The sequence below is a fragment of the Sminthopsis crassicaudata genome, chromosome 4, assembly GCF_048593235.1.
Source record: "Sminthopsis crassicaudata isolate SCR6 chromosome 4, ASM4859323v1, whole genome shotgun sequence".
NCBI lineage: Eukaryota > Metazoa > Chordata > Mammalia > Dasyuromorphia > Dasyuridae > Sminthopsis > Sminthopsis crassicaudata.
In genome coordinates this window covers 86783368-86803186 of record NC_133620.1, presented here as the reverse complement: position 1 = coordinate 86803186, position 19819 = coordinate 86783368, and the positions used below count along the sequence as shown (strand labels likewise).

At 31.8% G+C, this 19819-nt stretch overlaps 1 long non-coding RNA gene across 2 annotated transcripts in view; it reads right to left on the bottom strand.

The window, feature by feature from the left end:
• Positions 1-4591: 4591 nt before the first annotated feature.
• LOC141540822 (uncharacterized) overlaps positions 4592-19819 on the bottom strand; it is a 388662-nt gene continuing 373434 nt past the window's right edge. Inside the window, exon 4 of one of the 2 annotated variants that reach the window (XR_012481589.1) lies at positions 4592-4679. This is a non-coding gene — a long non-coding RNA (uncharacterized LOC141540822). Of the gene's footprint in view, positions 4680-10695; positions 10932-19819 lie in introns of those variants that run through there. The other variant, XR_012481588.1, reaches the window with a different exon arrangement.

Here is a 19819-nt window from a genome sequence, read left to right as displayed (position 1 = left end):
TTACAAAAAATGTAGAACACTCCTCTCAAATTAGCTAAGAAGACAGGAAAAGATAAAAATGAATGTTGGTGGGTAAACTGGGACACTGATGCATTGTTGCTGGAGTTGTAAAATAATCCAACCATTCTGGAGAGCAATTTGGAACTATACTAAAAAGTTATCTAGCTGTACAAACCGTTTGATCCATCAGTGTTACTACTGATCTTATATCCTAAAGAGATATTGAAAAAGGGAAAGGACCTGTATGTGCAAAAATGTTTGTGGCAGCCCTTTTCGTAGTGGTTAGAAAGTGGAAATTGAATGGATGCCCACCAATTGGAGAATGGCTGAATAAAATGTGGTGTATGAATGTTACGGAATATTATTGTTCTATAATATATGACCAGCAGGATGAATTACAGAAAGGCATGGAGAGACTTACATGGACAAGATCACTACATACATATATGTACATATGCTGTATTTAACTATACTTTAACATATTTAACATGTATGGGATTATCTGCCATCTAGGGAAGAGGGTAGAGGGAACAAGGGGAAAAGTTGGAACAGAAGTTTTTGCAAGGGCCAGTGTTGAAAAATTACCCATGCATATGTATTGTCAATAAAAAAAGTATAAGAAAAAATAAAAATCATGGAAGAAAAAATTCATGACTACATAAGAGATAAAGAGATTAACAGGAGGCAAAAATGTACATTTTTGATTACATGACATTTTAAAGATAAAATCAATAAAATTAAAATTAGAAGAGGAGCAGGAAACTGAGGAAAAGCTTTGCAGCATTTTTTTTTCCTGATAAAGGTCTCATTCCTAAAATACTGCAAGAACTGTATCAAATTTATAAGATTAAGAATAGTTATCTAGTTAATAAATTATCAAATGATATGAATAAGCAGAGAAAGAAATCTAAGCTATCAACTATTTTGCCCAACTTATTCCAGGAAGTCTGACAATATAATTAAAATGGATGAATATTTATAAAAATATAAATTTTTCAGGATAACAGAAGAAGAAATAAATTACTTATAGAATCACATTTTACAAAAAAAAAAAAAAAGAAAAAAAAAAGAATAGGAAAATTCATCAATAAACTCCTCCAGGACAGGTGAATTTACAAGTGAATTCCACCAAAAATTTAAAAAGCAATTAATTTCAATGTTCTGTAAACTATTTGGAAAAATAGGTAAAGAAAGAGTAATGCCAAATTTCCTTTATGTCACAAATATGAAATATTTATAGCCCTTTGGACATACATCATATCTTTTAATCATTTATCAATAGGGGCAGTGCTCTTATTTTTATAAATTTGACTTAGTTCACTCTATGTTTGAAAAATTTGGTTATCTCAGAGAAATTTCAATTATATTTTTACAATTACTATTGCTAACTGTATTTCCCCAATTTATTCTTTCTTTTCTTTCACCTTATCCCTCTTCAAAAAGTGTTTTGCTATGGATCACTTGCTCCCCTGATCTGCTCTCTCTGTTATCACCCTCTCCCCTTCCCATATCTCATTTCTCTCCTACTTTATTGCAGGATAAAATAGGTATCTATACCTATATTGACTATGTATATTATTTTCTCTTTGAGTCATTTCTGATGACAGTAAGATTCTCTCACTCCCCTTCTCCTCCCTCACATCCTTCCCTTCCACAGACATTTCTCCCTGACCAGCTGCCCTGTTTCTCAGTTCCCACTGGGCTGAGATTCCCAGAGGTCACTACTGTTGCTTTTATAGTTGCTGTTGCTGATGCTACTCTAGCCATGCTGCTATATTATTCATTCACTAGCTCCCAAAGCCAGATCTTGACCTAAGGCTCTCCTTACATTCTAGGGAGTGAAACCTTTCCTTCTGAAATGTCCTTGGCCTCAGTGGGCTGGGCCCCAGCACTTGTTCCTAGTTTCCTGGACCCTAAGTTGTGCTGATGGGTCCTGCCCTTTAATGCACTCCAGATACACTCATGCAACAGATTTCCTGATCATCTTCCAAGCCACCTTATGCTGGAAAATTATTCCAGTCTGTCTTTTTGTCAATTCTGATGCTCTGCAATTTGTTTAAATTCTTCATTTAAAAGTATTTGGGGCACCTGGAGGAGAACTCAGATGAGTTTCTACCTTCATTCCACCTTCTTGGCTTGTCCTCCACAACAATTCTAATAAAAAATTAGTCTTTCAAATACAGATGTAGAAATTATTGTTTTTCTTTTCTAACACTGCCAACATTCTAGTGTAAGTGTACAATATTTCAATATTTTTCAATACCAACCTTCTTGCCTCATTTCTCCTTAGTCCAGTTTATCTTATACCCAGTATCTTATACCCAGCTATCAAACTGATAGATTCTAAAATACAAATCTCATCATGCCAGTCTTATATTCAATAAGCTCTAATTATACCCTGATATCTCCATTAATGCTATTTTTTACTTCAAAAGCCCTTCCTAATTTATTCCCTTCCTATCTTTCTAGTCTTCTTATCTCTCACATACCCTATGATTCAGTGAATTTGGCCTCTTTGCTGTTCCCCCAAAAGACACTTGAATCTCCAAATACAAAATTCTCACTGCCTTTCTACTTTTTCCTAAAATTCTCTTTCTCATGGCTTTTTGCAAGTCTCAACTAAAATCCCACCTTCCACAAAACATAATTCCCAATCCTTTTTAATCTCAGTGCACTCTCTCTGAGATTATGCAAATGTTGTTTGTATGTAGTTATTTGTATGTTTTTTCCCACATCAGAATGTGAACTCCCCAAGAAAATGATTTTTTTTGTCTTTTTATACTTAGTAAATAGTAAGAAATTGATAAATTCTAATTTCCTCAATTATAATTTTCATTTTTCTTTGAAATTCCTTTATTTCTCCATATGTTAATTTCCTCTACCTTCTTTATCCAACCAGTACAATCTAAATTCCTTCAGGGCAAGCAAATAATTTTTTGTTTTGTATACTCAGTGATTAGCACATAGTAGGTACTTAATAAATATTTATTTAATCAAATTTTATTTGAATCAAACATCTGTTCAATAAATTATAAATTCCAAGTGGTTAAATATAGAAAATAAAAATTGGATCAGTGTGATAGAAAACTACTGTATAGTTACATAATCAGTAATAATTAATACTAATTGAAAGTGTTGGATTTCTTTGTTCATTTCCAATGAGAAGTAAAATGTATAAATTCCCTTTAAGAATGAGGCTTACACAGATCAGTACATTTGCTTATTGCTTAAAGGATATCACTTAATATGCTCTTCCAATCAATCTTTGAATATATAGCAAGCTATAAAAAAGAGAAGAATGAGGAATTTGCAAGATGCTTTGGTAGGCTAAATTTGTGCTGATTATAAAGATATCACTGATGGATTTTCTGTAGACCCTATCATATGTTGTAAGTGTTTCTCCTTTCTGTTTTTACTAATAGAAAAAGAGTAAATGATAAAAAGGGACATTTAAAAAATCAAGTCACAGATCACAGAAAGTCAAAGATTTCCTTGGAGGAACAGGTCATATATTTAAAAGATTCTTGGGAATACTAAGGTGCAAATTAATACTATTTCTCAGATAAGAAAGGTCCTATCTCTTTAGCAATTACAGCAAATAGAATCATGAGGACTTTTGAGGTTGTTTCCAGCTTTGAAACTACTGGAGCAGGTAGGGGCTGAATAGACATAAGTACTAGATTCAGGAGATTTTCTAGAACTTAAATGTACTTAAAAGAGAGTAAAGAAAAGTGAGATATAGTTTTGTTTTAAATCCTATTCTACAATCATTTTCATTAAAATATGCAAATGTTAATATTTGCCAATTAATCATTGCTAATGTATTATTTTTGTAGGGGAAAAAAAAACATAATTTGGAGTACTTCCAAATCCAGGTAATATTCATTATATTAGTATAGAATTTTCAGCCAGAAGGAACCTTAGAGATCATTTTTATAGATGAAGAAATTATAAAATGATGTGACTTGCCCAAAGGCATACAAATAGTAACAGTATAACATTTTTTTCCTCAGAATCTAGATATACTATACCATTTCTTCTTTTTCACCTGATAGCTGTTATCTGAAGCACAAACAAAATCTATAAAGGAAATAGAACTGCCTTTGAACAGATAGTCTTTCAAATATAGATGTAGAAAGCAATAGACTATATCACAATTGCTATAACTACATTCCGAAAAAAGGAACACCAAGTTTCCCAGTTCCTTTGAATTGCCAGTCTTTAAAATCTAACTTAAAAGTGTGATTTATGGTGGGGAATGTATGCAACAATGGAAAGAGAATTGGCATTGGGGGCAAAAGACTTTCATTCAAGTCTCCAACATTTACTAATTGGATTTTCCTATTCAAGTTCTTTAATCTATCAGAGCCTCTCAGTTTTCTCTTTTGTAAAATGAGGACAATAATATGTATATTATCTAATGCTTTCTGATTTGGAACATATGTACTATGTACCTATAATTCCGTGAAAGGTTGTTACAAGAGTTAGATGTAATTTGAAAGTTCTCTCTAAAACACTAGTTTTATGAATACATATGACTCTTCTTCCCTTTCCCCTTTTTGTTCTTTCTTTTCCTTCTACTTTTTCTTCTTCCTTCTGCCTCTTCTCCCCATTCTTCTCCTTCTCTTACTCTCCCTCTTCCACTTCTCGTCTTCTTCCTCCTCATCCTCCTAATAAACCTGAGAGGTAGTGATGAAGAAGAAAGGTAAGACTTAGACAAATATTTGATAGATTTGATAGATAATGTGAATCATCCCATAGTTCATAAAAATTATTTTATTTATTCATTTATTTATTTGTTTGTTTGTTTATTTATATTAGTTTGTTTAAATAAATTGTATATTTAGTGCTGAGGGTTTTGGATAGATTACAAAGACGTTCTTGCTGAGTAAACTGCTATACAACACAGTATCAGAGTAATGATATAATCATTGATTCTTGAGTCAGGGAGCCTGAGTTCAAATCTCACCTCTGGTGATTAAGCCATATTACTCTAGTTTAATCACTTAAACTGCCAAGGCTTAGATTCCTCTTTTTTTTTTTTTTTAATGAGAGGTTTGGATAAAATTATATCTCATGTTTTTTTTTTCTCTTCTAGAGCTATGATCTTATGATTTTGTTTGTAAAAATATAGATCGTTTTTCTTAGCATTCCTTAAAATATGAGACATATAAATGTCTAATAGCGACCAGTGAAAACTAAGAAATGTCAACTCCTTAGAAATTTTGATGAGAGTACTTTAATAATCAATATAACATTTTTAAGGTGAAAAAAATTTAAATTTAATAAAACATAAATGTGTTGTTTTACCTTTTGGCTTAAAACTGGTTTTAAACATCATGCAGAGCTGAATAAATAAAGCAAGCTATCCACTAAGCATAATCCAATGACATTTTTCTGCATATCAATTATGCCTTAGTATAAGGACTTCTAGCATCATATCAAAGAGAATGGGACATAATAGACATTGACTAGCAAATGTCATTTCGAAAGACACTATTGCAGATAGCTTCCAATATCCTTAGTTGTTTTATTATGTTTTTCCTTGCTTGTTTCTGTTAAGGAGAGAGTGCTTTAAAATAATAAGTAATTGAACATTTGACAGACTAAAGACATGAAAAATAATTGGACAAAAGTTTGAAGTTTTGCTAAGGATTTGAATCCAAACTTTATTCTTAAGGGTTTTACAGATTTTTCAGACTTCAGTTTCACCATGTTTATCCTTCATTTGAAATATCCTCATGTTCACTCTCAATTTGCCGCTCACTGTTGCCCATCGTCTCCTATAATCATTTCCAATCTTTTTTCTTATTTCACACTCTTCTTTTCAGGTTCCCTTAGGAATCTATACTTCATACCTGTCTTTAACCTGGTGTGTAGTTATGATGTGTTTTATTTTTATGTAAAGAACAAAAACTCAGTGTGCTGAATTTTCACCTGCTAATGCATATGGTACATAGAAGGAGCTTACTAAATGCTTGTTGATTAAATAATAAAATTTACCAAAATGGTTCTTTAAAAGCAAAACATTATCCTCTAGTACATACTGCAAAATGACAAATATTACATAAAGAGAAGAGATGAAAATAAAGAGATGAAATTGGGGAAAGGAGAAAAGATGAGAAGAGTCTAATGTGGGAGTAGACCATAAACCATGATTATGTGTAAAAAGCTATTCTTTAAATGAGGAAAAATGAGAGACATAAAGTAGAAGTACAGTGAAAGATGAGTTGTAGTTTTGAAAAGAGTACCTTTTGAATATAGTATACTATGAAGGAGCAACAAAGTTCAAATGAGAAATTTATTTGTTACAAGTAAAGTAGGGGATCTCTATCCTTACTCTACATAGCAAATACAGTAATCTTTTGATTTAGTATATTATACCCTTAGTATGGCTGCCAGGATTATGAATGAAATGAACCAATTATGTCAGCAAAGTGTTTCCTGTCACAATCAATCTCTCAGGCACCCAGTCCAGTGATCTAATCAGTAAGCACTAAATAAATGTTTGTTGTATTATTTGATAGTAATTGATGTCAATATATACTAGCAATTTGACCAGTGATTTCCATATATCATTTGAACTTCACTATGTGACTATGTTAGTAATAACTACAGACATTATTACTGTCATTTAAGAAACTGAGACTCTCATAGACTTGCCATGAGTATACACCTACAAAATAACAGGGAAGGATTTGATTGCATATAAGTCTTCTTGACTCCATATTCAGAATCATCTGCTCTCTAAAATGTTATAAATAATCATTTTTCTTAAAATAAGATATAGTTTATTATTTTCATTTTCTTTCAGTGGAAGTAGCTTATTTTGCTAATGAAGAAACAGGCATATAGAAGTTAAATGACTTGACATTGGTTATAATACATAGATCCTTGGACAAATTAATTTAAAGGAAAACATAGTTTTATTAGGATAGATGGAGATAGAACTCATGTAAGATGAGTTAAAGGTTAATCTATGGAATCTATTTCTTTGCTGTCATTTATTTTCAACCACATTTTCTGTTTTAAAAATAAGAAAGATTAAAATGGTACTAATATTCATTCATTCATTCATCAAACATACATTCAAAAATATGTATTGATATCAATATATAATATATTATATAATAAAATAAAAAGCTTTAATATATGTTCATATATTAAAGCTTTTTTATTTTTAAAACATATGCATGGATAATTTTTCAACATTGACTCTTTGTGTTTGAGATTTTCCATTCTTTCACCCCATCCCTTCTGCTAGATGGCAAACAATCCAATATATGTTAATCCAATATGTGTAAGCATATTTATACAATTCTCTTGCTGAACAAAAAAATCAGATCAAAAAGGAAAGTAAATGAGTAAGAAAACAAAATGTAAGCAGACAACAAAAAGAGTGAGAATGTTATGTTGTAATCCACATTCAGTTCCCACAGTCCTCTTCTGGGTGTAGCTGCTCTCTTCATCACAAGATCATTGGAATTGGAATCAATCATGTTTTTATGGAAAGAGTCACATTCATCAGAATTTATCATCCTATAATATTGATGTTGCCATGTATAGTGATTGCCTAGTTCTATTCATTTCAATTAGTATCAGTTCATGTAAATCTCTCCAGCTCTCTATACAATCATCCTCTTGATTATTTCTTATATAACAAAAATATCCCATAACATTCATATGCCATAACTTATTCAACTATTCTCCAACTTATATCCATTCACTTTCTATTTTCTTGCCTCATTGAAAGAATAAAGGAGCAAAATGCCAAACTAAGAATATGAGAAGGCATTCCAAGAAGAGGGAACTTTGATACCTAATATGCAAATAAAAAAGCTCAATATGTATTTGATGAGCTATAAGACAGTCCAGATTAAACTATGAGTTCTATGTTCTTAAAAGTAAAACAAAAGTTAGACTTTGGCCAGAATGTTAACATTGATTTCCCCATGAATTTATTTGGCATTGAAGAATAATTTGATTTGATTTTTGAGTAGGGGAATGATATAATAAAAATAAGATTTATCTAGGACCAGTGTCCAAAAAGATGGTGAAGGTTTGCACCTAAGAAATACTTAATTGATATTGGAGACTGAGTGAGGGAAAAGTATGGGATGCAATATTTGATTGGCTATGGAGACAATTGAAAAATAGGATATAAAAAATGTTCTCAAGTTTTTAGGCTTGCATCTTCTGACAAAGTAAGATTATTGAAACAGGTATTTCAGAAGGTGAGGTGTTTCAGATAATTAGCAGTAATTGCAATTTTTGACATGTTGAGCTATAGTTGACATTAAGACTTCAATTGGACATGTGCAGCAGGAAATTAGAAATGTGGAATTCAATCTTGAGAGACAAGAAAAGGCCAAACATAAAGATTTAAGGAATGGTGGAGTTCATTAAAGTCATAGGGATATAATAGATCTCAAAAGGAGGGAGCGGAAGGTGACAAAAAAAAAAAAAAAAAAAAAAAAAGGTAAATCTTTAGCAAATACATTTTAGGGACTGATGGTAAGAAAAAGATTCCTTGAAAAAAGAAAGAATGATCTTAGACTTGGGAATATGCCTAAGGAAATTTGGTGCTACAGAAATCAGGGCAAGAAAAAAATTAAAAAAGAAAGTAGTAGTTGAATTGTGAGAAACTATATATGTCACAATTCCTGGCAAAGGAATTAACAAAAACTTGTTGATTGTCTAATATTAAGGATAATAAAGATTTTAAAAGGACACTCAATTTAATGTTTGATTATACAGATATTCTTGAGATTCCAGAAAATGTTTCTAGTGGGATGGTGGAGGAGGAAACCAGATAGCAAGGGGTTAAAAGTGCAGCAAATAAGATACTAAGACCAATAATTCAGTTTATTTAAATAGTTTGGCACTATGGTATATCATTATAAAAGAATATTATTGTGTTAAAAGAAATAATGAATAATATGACTTTGGAAAACCCTGTATTTACATGAACTGACACATAGCAAAGTGAACAGTACCAGGATAACTTTGTACACAGTCACAGAAACATTGTATAATGAACAACTGTGAATGACATTGCTATTCTCAGTAATGCAATGATCCAAGAAAATCCCAAAGGACTCATGATGAAAAATACTATCTGCCTCAGAGAAAGAAGGCATCTGAATACAGACCAAAGCCTAATGCTTCTATTTTCTGTTTTCTTCCACAAAATGACTAATATGATAAGTTTTACATGATTGCACATATATAACCTATATCAGATTGCTTACTACTTCTTAAAGGGGGAGATGAAGGAGGGTAGGATAGAATTTGGAACTTGAAATTTTGAAAAAATATAAAACAAATTATTATTTTAAAGTTTGAATTAATGGATTTTTTAAGTTTGAAAAGTTTGACAGTGATGAAGAGATTTTTAGGATAATATCTTAAGGGAATAGCTAGATCTTTACATATCATTTCTTATTTCTTTTTTAATGTTAGTTTTCTAGGAAAAATGAGAGGAGAGTGAAGAACTGACTTTCAGAGTCCTTACACCACTTCAAAGTTAATTTGGTGGTCATCTCCATTACAAAGCTGAATGGAATGAACCTTGTAGCTTCAGATTTACAATTTCTGTGCAAATGACTTTAAAAATAAAATTATTCAATTATCACTTTCTTAGTATTATAAACTATACAAAGGATCAGTCAAGCAAAAGGTAATGAAAATAAGTAACTCTGACTACCCAAAGTAACTCCTTGCTCAAATAGAAGAATGTTATCAGGTCAGTCACTGCATAAATATTTATTTAACCACTTACTATGTTCCAGACACTGAGCTAAGTATTAGGAATATAAAGAAAGGGGAAAAAACAATCTCTGCTCTCAACAAGACTACTCTCACAGTCTAAAGGAAAAACAACATGCAAACAACCATGTTAATAAATCAGGAATTATCAATAGAGTGAAATAAAGCATTAGAACTAAAAGAGACTAAGAAGGACTTCTTGTAGATGATAAAATTTTAACTTGAACATGAAGGAAGGCATGGAAGTTAGAAGGTTAAAATAAAGAGGGAGAGAATTTCATTAATGGAAGATAACCAGTAAAAAAAAATACTTGGAATGAGGACACACAGTTTCCTATCTAATAATTACCAGAAATCTAGTCACTGTATCAGAGAAATCATAGAGTACATAAGGGGTATAAGGTATAAGACTGGAAAAAGTCAGGTGGAGACTAATTATAAAGAATTTTTCAATGCCAAAAAGAGCGCAGGAGCATTTGTGTGTGTGTGTGTGTGTGTGTGTGTGTGTGTGTGTGTGTGTGTGTGTCTGTGTGTACTGTCCTAGAGGTGATAAAGAGCTGTTGGAAGTTTTTGAAAAGTCAGATGACATGGCTGAATATGCATTTTTGGAAGATCACTTTGACAACTGAATGAAATATTAAATAAAATGGGGAGAGTATGGGGATAATAACTAGCAAGTTATTGTCATAATCCAGAAGTGAGGGAATCTGGGCTTGAACCAAAGTGGAAGCAGTATCAAAGGAAAGAAGAGATCACATTCAAGTATTGTCAACAAATTAATTACCTAAATGTTGACATAAAAGTAAGCATTTTGTTTTAAGATTAGGCCTTTCCAGTCTTGTGAGGTGCTATATATCCCAGGGAATTGAACCTCTTCTTGTTTTACAACCTTATTTTCTACACAGTTACATTTTTATTAGGCCACAACATTCTTGTATTTTATGTATCTCTGCATAGGGGGTCTTGGAATGCTTTTGATCTTTGTATGTGGAGTTTGATGTGACCACATGGGCAATGCCTGTCACAAGTTTTCTTCATTTATCCAGTTCACAGTTATCAGTTTTGCCTTAAACTCATCTCAAGGTATCTTCCAAATAGAATGCAGATAAATCTTCAAAAGCCGGGATATCATTGTCTCTTTTGTGTCTTTGTAATCCCAGCACCTATCACAGTAAGAGATAAGAGAGGTCACTACAGAGTCCTTATCACAATGAAATAATAAAGGAAAGAAAGAGAAAAGGATGTGCAAAAATGTTTGCAGCAGTTCTTTTTTGTGGTAGCAAAGAACTGGAAAATTAGAAGATGCCCATCAATTGGAGAATGGCTGAATAAGTTGTGGCATATAAAAGTAATGGAAAGTTATTGTTCTACAAAAAAATTTGGAACAAGATGATTTTAGAAAGGCCTGGAAAGATTTACATGAATTGATGCTGAGCAAAACAAACAGAACCATAAATACATTTTACACAATAAGAATTAGCAATGATCAACTACGGTTCTTCTCAGTGGTTCAATGAATCAAGAAAATCCCAATAGATTTTGGACAAAAAATGTCATCTACAAACAGAAAAAAAAGAAGGAGATTGAATGTAAATGAACACATGCTGTATTCACTTTTTTCTGTTTGTTTGTTTGTTTGTTTGTTTGTTTTCTTCTTCCATGGTTTTTCCCTTTTGCATTGGTTTTTCTTTCCCAACTTGATTGATAAAGTAATCTCTATTAAAAATTAGTTAATTAATTAAAAGAGGTCATGGAGGCATAAAGAAAAGGAAAGAAAATTTCTAGGGTGAAATCTATCTTTTACTTACCTCATAAATTATTTTCCTAGAAATACATTTCCTATATCCTCCCCATAAAAAGACACTATTCCAGGCACTCTGCCTGCATCATATTGGGATGACATACTGATGCAGAACAGTATTTTATCTGTATTTTATCATCTTAAAGAGTTTATTAGAGACACTAAATCATTAAGTGAATTGTTCATAGTCACACAACTAATATGTTTCAGAGAAAAATTCTGGACTCAGGTCTTCCCAATTCCAAGGTCAACCCTTTTCTGCATCCTTTCATGCTAGATAATTTTATACTTTTAAAACAAAATAGAACTATGAAATCATCAATGTAAGAGATCCCAGTGAGATACTTCTCTGCATATCATATGGTCTTAAAAAGTTACCTTAGTTACTGAGAGTTTGCCGAATTTGAACAAAGCTTTATGTAATAGTAATGGTAATATTCTGACAAATTTCTCAGATATCCTTGGGCGTAGTTGTGTGTTGATTTGCTATGAGCTGGAAACTATGGACGGAACATGGAAATAACTGATTAAAATAATGAAAGAGCATTTGTTTTACAAGTAGATAAGTTAATCTAAGAGAAAAGAAATGATTTTTTTTTCTTCTGAGATGAGAACAAAGTAAGAAAATAATGATGAATAAAGCTATACAAAGATTTTAAGTCACAAAGAAAGGTGTGAATTGGCATGCTGAAAAGAATAGTGAAAAATTGTCATATGGCTTGTTTTCTCTCTAAAATGAGAAGCAAAGTAACATCTGCTGAGAATGAGACTGGTGGTTATATTGATTTAAGGAATATGCTTTAAAGCAGTTATCCAGGGAAATCCAATAGAAAATTAACAAGAAGTCCAAAAGAGTGGAAAAGGGTGTAGGTACAAGAGATTAGTTAATATGAATCTATAATTTTCTAAATTCTTTAATTTGATGTTCAGCACAATATCTCTCACATATTAGCTATTCAATACATACTTGTCAACTTGACTTATCATGTTTCCAGTCAGCATATTGTCATTTTTATCTTGCTTTGCAAGTGGAGGAATAGAAATGGAAAAAAGTACAGTTATGGATCTGAGAGAGGAATTAGAATTATGAGCTTGATTGAAAATCAAGAGTAAAAATGATTAGAGACTGAAAAAGAAGAATATGCTTTATTGCTTCTGAAAATTCAATCTAGCCAATAATTGTATGCACAGATCTTTGAAAACCTTCAGAAAAGATTTCTTTTGTCTGTATAATTATATATTACATGTAGTAATATGATTTACATTTATATTTAGTATTTCATATTTCCAAAATAACATATAAACCAATTTTAAAATTATTCTTTTAGAATTTAAAGTTCCAAACTCTTTCCCTCCCTTCTTCCTCAGATCGTCTCATTGAGAATGCAAGCAATGTGATAAAGGTTATATTGCATTCATGCAAAATATTTCCATAATATTCATGTTGCAACAGAAAATATAGACTGCTCCCCCCCCAAAAAAAAAAACCTCAAGAAAATTAAGAATTCCAAAAAGTATGTTTTCATCATATTCATTCACTATCAGTCTCCTCTCATTCCTCACCCCCAGAAATGGGCAGCATTTTTCATCCTAAATCATTCAGCATTGTCTTGGACTATTATTTTGCTGAGGCTAGTTAGGTTATTCATAGATGAGGTGATCATCTTACAATATTGCTTTAACTTTGTACACAATATCTTTACATGTAAATCTTTCCAGATTTTTCTGAGAGCATCTTTCTTATCATTTCTCATAGCACAGTATCAAATACCAGAATGCATTTGGCCATTTTCCAACTGATGGTTGTGTTTTCAATTTCCATTTCTTTATCTCCACCTACTATCCTGTAGGTTAAGATAAATTTTTATAATCAATTGAGTATGCATGTTATTCCTTCTTTGAGCCAATTGTGATGAAAGTAAGGTTCATTCACTCTCCTTTTCAAACCCTATCCCTTCTTGGTTCCATTGTAAAAACTTTTTATTGTCTTATTTTATTTACCTTATTTTATGGCAGATAATTTCTTTCTTCCAGTATATTCCTCTCTTACCCCTTAATTTTAGTTTTAGGTACCATTCCTTCATATTCAATTCATACCATTGCCATCTGTCTACAAATACTCCCGATAACTAGCTGCTTTAATAATAAGAAAGTTCTAATGTGTTATGCATATCATCTTTTGATGTGGGAATGTAAACAGTTTACCTTATTAATTCCCTTATGATTTCCCTTTCTACTTTAGCTTTTGAATTCTTTTCTTTAGTCTTGTATTTTCTAATCAACTCTTGTCTTTTCATAAGAATGCCTGAAATCTTCTATTTCATTAAATATCCATTTCCCCATGAAAATTATATTAAGTTTTTCTAGTAGGTGGTTCTTAGTTGTAATTTTAACTCCTTTGCTTCCCAGAATATCATATTCCAGGTCCTCTGATCCTTTAATGTAGTAATTGCTAAGTACTGGATAATCATGAATCTGGCACCTTGGTATTTGAATTTCTTTTTTTTTTCTGAGTGCCTATATCATTTTCTCCTTGACCTGATAATTCTGGAATTTGACAATATTGTGGTTGTCATTTTGGGACCTCTTTCAGGAAGTGATTTCTGGAATTTTTCAATTACTATTTTGTTCTCTGGTTCAAGAATATCAAGTTAGTTTTATTTTATAACTTTTTGGAATGTGATATCAAGGTTATTTTTAATCACAGTTTTTATGTAGTCCAATAAATTTTACATAATTTCTCCTAGATCTATTTCCAAGTCAATTATTTCTATTAGATATTTATATATTTGTTCTTAGAAATTAAAAATTTCAATGGTCTTCTATTTCTTTCATTCTTTTTTTGTTTTCTTTCATTGTTTATTGATTTCTCATAAAGGCAGTAGTTTCCATTTGCTCAATTCTAATTTTTAGGGAATTACCTTTTTTAGTGGGCTTTTCTATCTTCTTTTTCATTTGGCCAATCCTACTTTTTAAGAAGTTTATTTATTCAGTGATTTTTTGTGCTTTACTTTCCACTTGGCCAGTTCTACTTTTTTCAGAAATTTTTCTTCACCACAGAAGTTTTTTATACCTCCTTTACCATACTGCTTAATTTGTTTTATAAGGTGTTATTTATTTCAGGTTTGTTTTGTTTGTTTGTTTGTTTGCTTGTTTTTTTTGTTTGTTTGTTTCTCTTACCAACTGTTGACATGTTTTTTCAAGATTTTCTTGCATCACCCTCATTTCTCTTCCCAATTTTTATTCTATTTCTCTTACATGATTTTCAAAATTCTATTTGAGTTCTATGCAACGAGACCAATTTATATTTTTCTTGGAAACTTTGGATGTAAGGAGTTTTGGATTTGTTACCTTCTTCTGAAAGTGTCTTTTGATCTTCTCATCACAGTAGCTTTCTAGGATCAGAATTTTTTTTTCTGCTGCTTGTTCATTTTCCCAATTTATTATATGACTATTAACTATTTGTTGAAATAGGGCTCTGCTTCCAAAGTTGAGGCTGCATTGTCCCAGACTTCAGTGAATTTTTCCCAGCTGTATTCAGAGATACTTCTAGGGACCTGAAGTTTTTATTTTTTTTAAGATGAGATGAGCTCAGGATTAGTGTTGTCCCATGTTCTGCTCTCATAATTATCACAGCCCTTTTTTCCTCTCTGGAACTGCTTGTAAGGTACTTGTTCCACTGTGGTAGTATGTGCTAGTGCTTTTTCTCACACTGAGATTGCCACTTGGGACTCTGACCTGTATTTGTGTATGAAAAAAGCAATAGGATCGTGCCTTCATGTTAACCAAGGTTACCCTGTAATCTTCTTCTGACCAATTGTTTGATCCTTCCACTGTCTGTGGACTGGGATCTCTGAAAGCATCAGCTGATGCTGCTGATTCAATGACTAAAAAAGCCACATCTTGAACTTTGGGGCCTGGATTGTATTTACATCAGCTGTGATAAACTGAGCTTCACTGTCAGCATGGTGTGACAGCCTTTCCTACTCACCTTCTAAGTTGGCTTTGATATCTAAGGGTTAAGAGGCTTAGAAACCATGATTGCTACCACTGATTCAGTTACCCTGAATCAGTTCTTGGTTTTCTAGCCTGGTCTTCATTGGTCTGGCCTGTGCATGACTCTGCATCACTCCTACCTTGATGTAACAAATCTTTCCTGCAGAATTTCTAAGTTGTGTTGGGCTGGAAAATTGTTTCACTCCATCTTTTTGTTGGTTCTGCCACTCAAGAATTTGTTTACAATTATTATATAAAGGTATTTGCAAGGGTGGAGAGAGTTCAGGAGAGTGACTGACTTTAATCCGGCATCTTGGCTCCATCTTCATTGGAAATTTTTTTTTTACATTATTTATGGCTAAGAAATACTATTGAGGGAAGCTAGGTGGCGCAGTGGATAGAGTACCGGTCTTGAATTCAGGAGGACCAGAGTTCAAATCTGATCTCAGACACTCAAGACTTCCTAGCTGTGTGACCCTGGGCAAGTCACTTAACTCCAGCCTCAAAAAAAAAAAACAAAAAAAAAAAAAACTATTGAATTTTTTGATTGGCACAGTAGTAAGTATGTATATTTCCCCCATTGGGAATAAAAATGTGGAGGGAGATAAAGGAATTTCATTATTAATTAACATATATGTGTAAGTTTAAAAAATAACAGTGATATGATGATCCATATGTAACTATGTAACAATCCTTATCAATAAAACTAAAGTATTCCTTTTATTTTTTTTTATACTTGTTTAAAACCGCAGTTGGTCTGATTACTGAAATTTTTTGGTTATTAAGGTCACCCACTCATGGTTTTGCAAAGTTTAAGATATATGAAATTTATTTTTGGTCACATAAGGCAGACCATGAACAATAGAAAATAAATCTACTAGTCAAATGGTTCATTTTACTCCCTAAAAGTAGTCCTGTATGTACATAGAAATGCTAATACAAAATGTTGAATCTGATCCAGGTTGTTATTCTTGTAATTGGAAAGCCTTAGTTCAGGACCAAAAGAATCTAAGGTGGAAAAATGATTATGTGAAACTAACAATCAATGGACACTACTTTTTTTTTTTCTGAAAATGGTAATAACAGAAAAGCATTGAAACATCAAATCGATTGCCTAGAAAACAAGATCAATTAAGAAACATGAGATTTAGAGACTTTCCTACAGGCAAAGAAGTAGCAGACTTCTTTTCATGATTAGTGAAATCTCTGGCAATATTCAATTCTTTTTTGATAAAGTATTGATGACTAGTAAATTCCCTTATTGTTAGGAGGAAAAATAAAGCAATAAAACAGTTGGCTACATGCTAATTTCTTAATTGCCTAATAATTTTTTTCACACATTACCATTGTCAACATTTTGTATATTTACAGTCATGTTGACTTTTCATATCTTAAGCAGTAAAGGATAGATTCTCCATCTACAAATACCTCTTTCCTTGTAATTGTATCTTGGCAATTTAGGCATGATGAATAGAACACTACATGTAAAGTCAGGAAGACCTGATTTCAAAACTGGTTTCAAATACGTATTAATTATGTAAGACTGGACAAGTTCCAGAACTGCTCTCAGTCTCAGTTTCCTCATCTATAAATGGAGCACCTATTTCACACAGTTGTTGTGAGAATCAAATGATACCAGTGTAAAGCACTATATAAATATTCCCTAATTACTATTGTTACCTTTATTTAATCTGTTAAGGATCATCTATCAGAGGAACATTAATTTTGATTTGCAATAAATCTTAGAGATCATTTAATCTTTTTTACAAATAAGCCCACTGAGGTTAAGGATATTAAGTGACTTTCCAGAAGTATCACAGCTAGGTTTTGAACTAAATCCTAGTGTTCTTTGCATGTGGCAGATTGTCAATCTACTCTTGTGAGCAAAAGTTAGAATCTTTCCATAGACTTTTCCTTTCCTAGAGGAGGATTTGATGGCAGTGAATAAGCATGGGTATGGAGCCCAAGTTGTTCTATATTCTCCCTTAGATGAAAGATACTGCTGTTTTCCATTTAACTGGATGTTGCAAAACTAAGACAATGATCATATGTCTTTTCATCTACATTTCTCATGACAATATATATGATTTTAAAGAATGACATAAACCGATAGTGAATCCTCTCCAAAATGGGTTCAGCAACAAAAACAGATTTACAAATAATATAAGCATGCCAAAAACATTTTTTCTCTAGGAAGCAGTTACAATATAAAGCAAAGCACACAAATTTCAAGTCAGAAGACTTGAGTTCAAATATCAGTTCTCCTATTTATTACTTGTATGACCTTCAACAGATCAATCAACACTCAACTTCTTCATTTCAATTAAATTTTTCATTTGTCAAAAATTGATTATATTTCCCATCTATCTCACAGAAATATTGTGAGGAAAAAAGTAGAATATGTGTAGAAACATTCTGTAAAACAAAAATACTACATAAATAAGAGATGTTGATTGGGAGTCATAAATAAAATAGAGCACTTCTCTTGTTTTAACATAAAAAGGTTTTATCTTTGGGAATAGCCTTGTGTCCTCCATTAAAATACTTCTACAATTCCAGTCTGCAGATAATTATGTGGTTACTTCCAGTAAGGTCGTCATGATGAGAGAGGTCTAACTATTGACCCAGTGGTTACACATTGACTTGATTTTTCAAGGAAGAGGACTACAAAGTTTGTACATGTTCACTACTAGATTGGTCACAGGGTAATGAAAATTTGATCATGGGAATTCTTAATCTCTTCTACTTGAGATGAGACCTATAGGCTTCTGAATATCTAATAGATTTAATATTTAACTTACTCCTGTAAAAATAGGAAATTTTAAAAGTTAAAAGTGATTATCCCAGGTTTCTTATAAACTGGAACCAGCCTAAGAAAGATTATAATTCAATCCTGCCTCAGACATGAGCTATGTGACTAAATTGGTCACAATTTATCATGTTCACATTTGTCGTCTCTTAAAGGAAAAAACAAGTATTTATTTCAAAGAATTTTGAGAATCAAATAAGACAATATGTTCAAAGCCCTTTTTAAAGCTTAAAATGTAATAGAAATGTTAGGTATTTTTGTTATAACACTTTTTTAAAAAGGGTTAAATTCTTCCCTTTCTCCTAATTGTCCATACTTAGTGGATTGTCTTTATAAATACAAACATTGATCACTTCCTAATGCACAAAACAATTTTTAAATGTTGGATTAGCTTTCTGCCTCATATAATAATAAATTTTAGAATTTATTCATGTCCCTATTAGTCTCAAGTTTCATGAACACGTCTATTATTTATCTTCCCAGTAATAAATTTTAGATAAGGTGAAGAGCTTTTCAACTTGTACAACAGTAAATAAAAGTGATTTATCCATGGATCATAAATTCAATATAGTAAAATATTCAGTATTTTATTTTAGTACCTGACAAAAACTGAAATGAATTTTCCCATCAAATATGTATATGGGATGGCATTAATTTATTGGGAGGTCTATGAAAAAAAGTTTATGATATGTGTGGCATCATTCTTGAAAAGTTTAAGTTGTGGATCATTAAAATGGCAATTGAGAGGAGTGTAGTGGGAATGAATAAACTATAATGTATTAGCAATAAAGCATTGCTCAAGAAAAACACCATAAAAATCCACAAAGGTGTATGGCTGGAAATGACATTAGACATACAATGGGAGTAAGAGACAACAAATAGAAATCATCAATGCTAAGTTGGTGTCCACCAAGCAAATATATGTAGAACAAGTTAGGTAGACACGCAACAAAGAATCATGAAAGCACATGGACAAGAAGCAAAATGAATGAGAAAGTATAAATTTATTGTAATCTGTATTTTGGGTGAAGCCAACCATATAGATGATAACACAGTGACATAGGTAACTTTCACAATTCTTTAAGATTTATGTAGCTTTTTAGTGAAGAATGGTTTTTGGGGAAAAAAGGGGGTGTTAAAAAGAGGCTTATTTTTTATTTAAATTTTTGCTTTATGAGGTCATGTTGAGAGAATATCAGAGCAAAAGGATAAACAATGAGAGAAAACAATGCAGAAAAAAGAAATTAACATGGTATGTGTTGATTTAAATTCAGTCTCCATAGTTCTTTTTCTGGGTGCAGATGGCATTTTCTGTACAAACTCTATTGGCATTGCTTTGAATCACTGAACCACTGAGAAAAACCAAGACTTTCATAATTGATTATACATTCTTGCTGTTAGTGTGTCCAATGTATTTCTGGTTCTGTTTGTTTCGCTCAGCATCA